Source organism: Mus musculus, chromosome 17 (assembly GCF_000001635.26).
Source record: "Mus musculus strain C57BL/6J chromosome 17, GRCm38.p6 C57BL/6J".
In the NCBI taxonomy this organism is placed as follows: Eukaryota; Metazoa; Chordata; class Mammalia; order Rodentia; family Muridae; genus Mus; species Mus musculus.
This window is the reverse complement of record NC_000083.6, coordinates 23,313,576-23,319,709: the sequence shown is the minus strand read 5'-3', so window position 1 is coordinate 23,319,709 and position 6,134 is coordinate 23,313,576.

The window sequence follows — 6,134 nt, the reverse complement described above, 5'->3', positions numbered from 1 at the left end:
CAGAGGTTCTTTTATCCTTGAGAAGAGTTTTTGCTATCCTAGGTTTTTTGTTATTCCAGATGAATTTGCAAATTGCTCCTTCTAATTCGTTGAAGAATTGAGTTGGAATTTTGATGGGGATTGCATTGAATCTGTAGATTGCTTTTGGCAAGACAGCCATTTTTACAATGTTGATCCTGCCAATCCATGAGCATGGGAGATCTTTCCATCTTCTGAGATCTTCTTTAATTTCTTTCTTCAGAGACTTGAAGTTTTTATCATACAGATCTTTCACTTCCTTAGTTAGAGTCACACCGAGATATTTTATATTATTTGTGACTATTGAGAAGGGTGTTGTTTCCCTAATATCTTTCAAAGCCTGTTTATTCTTTGTATAGAGAAAGGCCATTGACTTGTTTGAGTTTATTTTATATCCAGCTACTTCACCGAAGCTGTTTATCAGGTTTAGGAGTTCTCTGGTAGAATTTTTAGGGTCACTTATATATACTATCATATCATCTGCAAAAAGTGATATTTTGACTTCATCTTTTCCAATTTGTATCCCCTTGATCTCCTTTTGTTGTCGAACTGCTCTGGCTAATACTTCAAGTACTATGTGGAAAGGTAGGGAGAAAGTGGGCAGCCTTGTCTAGTCCCTGATTTTAGTGGGATTGCTTCCAGCTTCTCTCCATTTACTTTGATGTTGGCTACTGGTTTGCTGTAGATTGCTTTTATCATGTTTAGGTATGGGCCTTGAATTCCTGATCTTTCCAACACTTTTATCATGAATGGGTGTTGGATCTTGTCAAATGCTTTTTCTGCATCTAACGAGATGATCATGTGGTTTTTGTGTTTGAGTTTGTTTATATAATGGATTACATTGATGGATTTTCGTATATTAAACCATCCCTGCATCCCTGGAATAAAACCTACTTGGTCAGGATGGATGATTGCTTTAATGTGTTCTTGGATTCGGTTAGCGAGAATTTTATTGAGGATATTTGCATCGATATTCATAAGAGAAATTGGTCTGAAGTTCTCTATCTTTGTTGGGTCTTTCTGTGGTTTAGGTATCAGAGTAATAGTGGCTTCATAAAATGAGTTGGGTAGAGTACCTTCTACTTCTATTTTGTGAAATAGTTTGTGCAGAACTGGAATTAGATCTTCTTTGAAGGTCTGATAGAACTCTGCACTAAACCCATCTGGTCCTGGGCTTTTTTTGGTTGGGAGACTATTAATAACTGCTTCTATTTCTTTAGGTGATATGGGACTGTTTAGATGGTCAACTTGATCCTGATTCAACTTTGGTACCTGGTATCTGTCCAGAAATTTGTCCATTTCGTCCAGGTTTTCCAGTTTTGTTGAGTATAGCCTTTTGTAGAAGGATCTGATGGTGTTTTGGATTTCTTCAGGATCTGTTGTTATGTCTCCCTTTTCATTTCTGATTTTGTTAATTAGGATTTTGTCCCTGTGCCCTCTAGTGAGTCTAGCTAAGGGTTTATCTATCTTGTTGATTTTCTCAAAGAACCAACTCCTCGTTTGGTTAATTCTTTGAATAGTTCTTCTTGTTTCCACTTGGTTGATTTCACCCCTGAGTTTGATTATTTCCTGCTGTCTACTCCTCTTGGGTGAATTTGCTTCCTTTTTTTCTAGGGCTTTTAGATGTGTTGTCAAGCTGCTAGTATGTGCTGTCTCCCGTTTCTCTTGGAGGCACTCAGAGCTATGAGTTTCCCTCTTAGAAATGCTTTCATTGTGTACCATAGTTTTGGGTACGTTGTGGCTTCATTTTCATTAAACTCTAAAAAGTCTTTAATTTCTTTCTTTATTCCTTCCTTGACCAAGGTATCATTGAGAAGAGTGTTATTCAGTTTCCACGTGAATGTTGGCTTTCCATTATTTATGTTGTTATTGAAGATCAGTCTTAGGCCATGGTGGTCTGATAGGATACATGGGACAATTTCAATATTTTTGTATCTATTGAGGCCTGTTTTGTGACCAATTATATGGTCAATTTTGGAGAAGGTCCCGTGAGGTGCTGAGAAGAATGTATATCCTTTTGTTTTAGGATAAAATGTTCTGTAGATATCTGTCAGGTCCATTTGTTTCATAACTTCTGTTAGTTTCACTGTGTCCCTGTTTAGTTTCTGTTTCCATGATCTGTCCTTTGTAGAAAGTGGTGTGTTGAAGTCTCCCACTATTATTGTGTGAGGTGCAATGTATGCTTTGAGCTCTACTAAAGTGTCTCTAATGAATGTGGCTGCCCTTGCATTTGGTGCGTAGATATTCAGAATTGAGAGTTCCTCTTGGAGGATTTTACCTTTGATGAGTATGAAGTGTCCCTCCTTGTCTTTTTTGATAACTTTGGGTTGGAAGTCGATTTTATCCGATATTAAAATGGCTACTCCAGCTTGTTTCTTCAGTCCATTTGCTTGGAAAATTGTTTTCCAGCCTTTCACTCTGAGGTAGTGTCTGTCTTTTTCCCTGAGATGGGTTTCCTGTAAGCAGCAGAATGTTGGGTCCTGTTTGTGTAGCCAGTCTGTTAGTCTATGTCTTTTTATTGGGGAATTGAGTCCATTGATATTAAGAGATATTAAGGAAAAGTAATTTTTGCTTCCTTTTATTTTTGTTGTTAGAGTTGGCATTCTGTTCTTGTGGCTGTCTTCTTTTTGGTTTGTTGAATGATTACTTTCTTGGTTGTTCTAGGGCGTGATTTCCGTCCTTGTATTGCTTCTTTTCTGTTATTATCCTTATAAGGGCTGGGTTCATGGATAGATATTGTGTGAATTTGGATTTGTCTTGGAATACTTTGGTTTCTTCATCTATGGTAATTGATAGTTTGGCCGGGTATAGTATCCTCGGCTGGCATTTGTGTTCTCTTAGTGTCTGTATAACATCTGTCCAGGCTCTTCTGGCTTTCATAGTCTCTGGTGAAAAGTCTGGTGTAATTCTGATAGGCCTTCCTTTATATGTTACTTGACCTTTCTCCCTTACTGCTTTTAATATTCTATCTTTATTTAGTGCATTTGTTGTTCTGATTATTATGTGTCGGGAGGAATTTCTTTTCTGGTCCAGTCTATTTGGAGTTCTGTAGGCTTCTTTTATGTTCATGGCCATCTCTTTCTTTAGGTTTGGGAAGTTTTCTTCTATAATTTTTTTCGAAGATATATTCTGGTCCTTTAAGTTGAAAATCTTCATTCTCATCTATTCCTATTATCCGTAGGTTTGGTCTTCTCATTGTGTGCTGGATTTTCTGGATGTTTTGAGTTAGGATCTTTTTGCATTTTGCATTCTCTTTGATTGTTGTGCTGATGTTCTCTATGGAATCTTCTATATTTGAGATTCTTTCTTCCTTCTCTTTTATTCTTTTGCTGATGCTCGCATATATTGTTCAAGATTTCTTTCCTTGGGCTTCTATCTCCAGCGTTGCCTCACTTTGGTTTTTTTTTTATTGTTTCTACTTCCCTTTTTATGTCTACTATGGTTTTGTTCATTTTCAGTACCTGTTTGGATGTGTTTTCCTGATGTTCTTTAAGGACTTGTAACTCTTTAGCAGTGCTCTCCTGTATTTCTTTAAGTGAGTTATTAAAGCCCTTATTGATGTCCTCTACCATCATCATGAGATATGCTTTTAAATCTGGGTCTAGCTTTTCTGGTGTTTTGGGGTGCCCCAGACTGGGTGAGGTGGGAGTGCTGTGTTTTGAGGATGGTGAGTGACCTTGGTTTTTGCTAGTAAGATTCCTACATTTGCCTTACACCATTTGGTAATCTCTGGAGTCAGTTGTTATAGTTGTCACTGGTTAGAGCTTCTTCCTCTTGTGATTCTGTTAGCCTCTATCAGCAGACCTGGGAGAGAGCTCTCTCCTCTGAGTTTCAGTAGTCAGAGCACTCTCTGCAGGCAAGCTCTCCTCTTACAGAGAAGGTGCACAGATATCTGGCGTTCGGACCTGCCTCCTGGCAGAAGATGAAGGCCCGAAACAGTGCCAGTCCCAGAAGGTGTGTCACTTTGTCCTATCCCAGAAGCTGTTAGCGTCTGTAGTTCACACTCTCACCTGCACAGACTAGTCTTGAAGGGATCCGGGAACCAAGATGGCTCTCCCAGGTGCTCTGGCAAAACCCTCCCGGGCGGGGCGGACACCTCTCCTCTGGCAGGGAAGGAGCCTGGATGTCTGGAGCCTGAAACGGGGCTCTGCCTCAGAAGCTGTCCTCTAGGGACCTTGGGGGTGTCCGCCGAGTCCACACCCAAGGTGACCCAGTGCTCATGTTGACCAGAAGGGACTTGTGACCCTGGTCAGGCCGGGTTTTCTGCTTCACTAATGCTGTCTCTGGTCCCATGCGATTGGATTGAAACAGAAGTTGTGTTCCACTCACCAGAGGTCCTAAGATTGTGTGGAGAGTCCTATAGGGACCTTGGGGGTGTCTGCCGACTCCGCGCCCAGGTGACCCTGTCTAAATAAGTTTTAGAAAGATGTTTTTAATCCTTACATCATATTTTCAATGACTTAGAATCTGTCATCCATTTCCTGTATAGTGTTCATGATGCATTGTAGATACTGTTTCCTATCCTAGATTTTCAAACATTTTTAGAATTCTCTCAATTATTGTTTCTTTGTTTTTTCTATCTATATTTTATGTTCATGAACATTTTTTTCAATTTTTTGGAATTTTCTTTTTGGTTTTCATTAAGGCATTTATCCATTTCATTCTATTTTTAAGTATCATTTTTTTCTACTTCCTTCATGGTTTTTATTACTCTTTTCCTCCTTTGTGCATCTTTTATCTTCATACACTGGTTGTAAGGTCTATTTAGTACTTTAAATGTGAAGCAATATGCAGAGATTGTAGAAGAAAGATAGCTAACCTCAAGCTGTGACAGATTACCTTGGCTGATTTCGACTATGTTTTCAAACTTGTGTAGAGGCATATCAATTTTTGGTTATAAAAAGACCTGGTGAAAATTTCAAAGCTAGGTTTCTTTTGTTTTACATTTTAATTCTTCACAGGAGCTACTGGAATGTAAAATTAGCAAAATCAATGTAGAAAAGCAAACATAAACTAGAAGAAAGAGGTATAAACAAGGTGTTGACATATGAGAACTTAGGGTCACATGTGAAGATCATGTTTTAGAAATCAAATAAATATTCAGGTTAGTTTCTTATTATTCATTGGAATATGAGTGCTAGGTCTTTTTTAGTTTTGAAAGGAGCACACAGATAAAGTATTTTCTGAGCCGGGCGTGGTGGCGCATGCCTTTAATCCCAGCACTTGGGAGGCAGAGACAGGTGGATTTCTGAGCTTGAGGCCAGCCTGGTCTACAAAGTGAGTTCCAGGACAGCCAAGACTATACAGAGAAACCCTGTCTCAAAAAAACAAAACAAAACAAAATAAAAAAAAGTATTATGTGGAATTTGATGAATATTTAAAAAGCAAGAGGAACACTTCTCCACTGCTGGTGGGATTGCAAGCTTGTACAACAACTCTGGAAGTCAGTCTGGAGGCTCCTCAGAAAATTGGACATAATACTATTGGAAGACACAGCAATACCTCTCCTGGGCATATATCCAAAAGAAGTTCCAACCGATAATAAGAACACATGCCCCACTATGTTCATAGCAGCCTTATTTAAAATAGCCAGAAGCTGGAAAGAACCCAGATGTCCCTCAACAGAAGAATGGATACAGAAAATGTGGTACATTTACACAATGGAGTACTACTCAGCTATTAAAAACAATGGACTTATGAAATTCTTGGACAAATGGATGTATCTGGAGGATATCATCCTTAGTGAGGTAACACAATCACAAAAGAAGTCATTAGATATGTACTCACTAATAAGTGGATATTAGCTCAAAAACATAGAACACCCAAGATACAATTTGCAAAACAGACGAAAATCAAGAATAGGGAAGACCAATGGGTGGATACTTCATTCCTCCTTAGAATAGGGAACAAAATACCCATGAAAGGAGTTACAAAGACAAAGTTTGGAGCTAAGATGAAAGGATGGACTATCCAGAGACTACCCCACCTGGGGATCTATCCCATAATCAGCCACCAAACCCAGACACTATTGCACAATGCCAGAAAGATTTTGCTAAAGGGACCCTGTTATAGCTGTCTCATATGAGGCTATGCCAGTGCCTGGCAAATATAGAAGT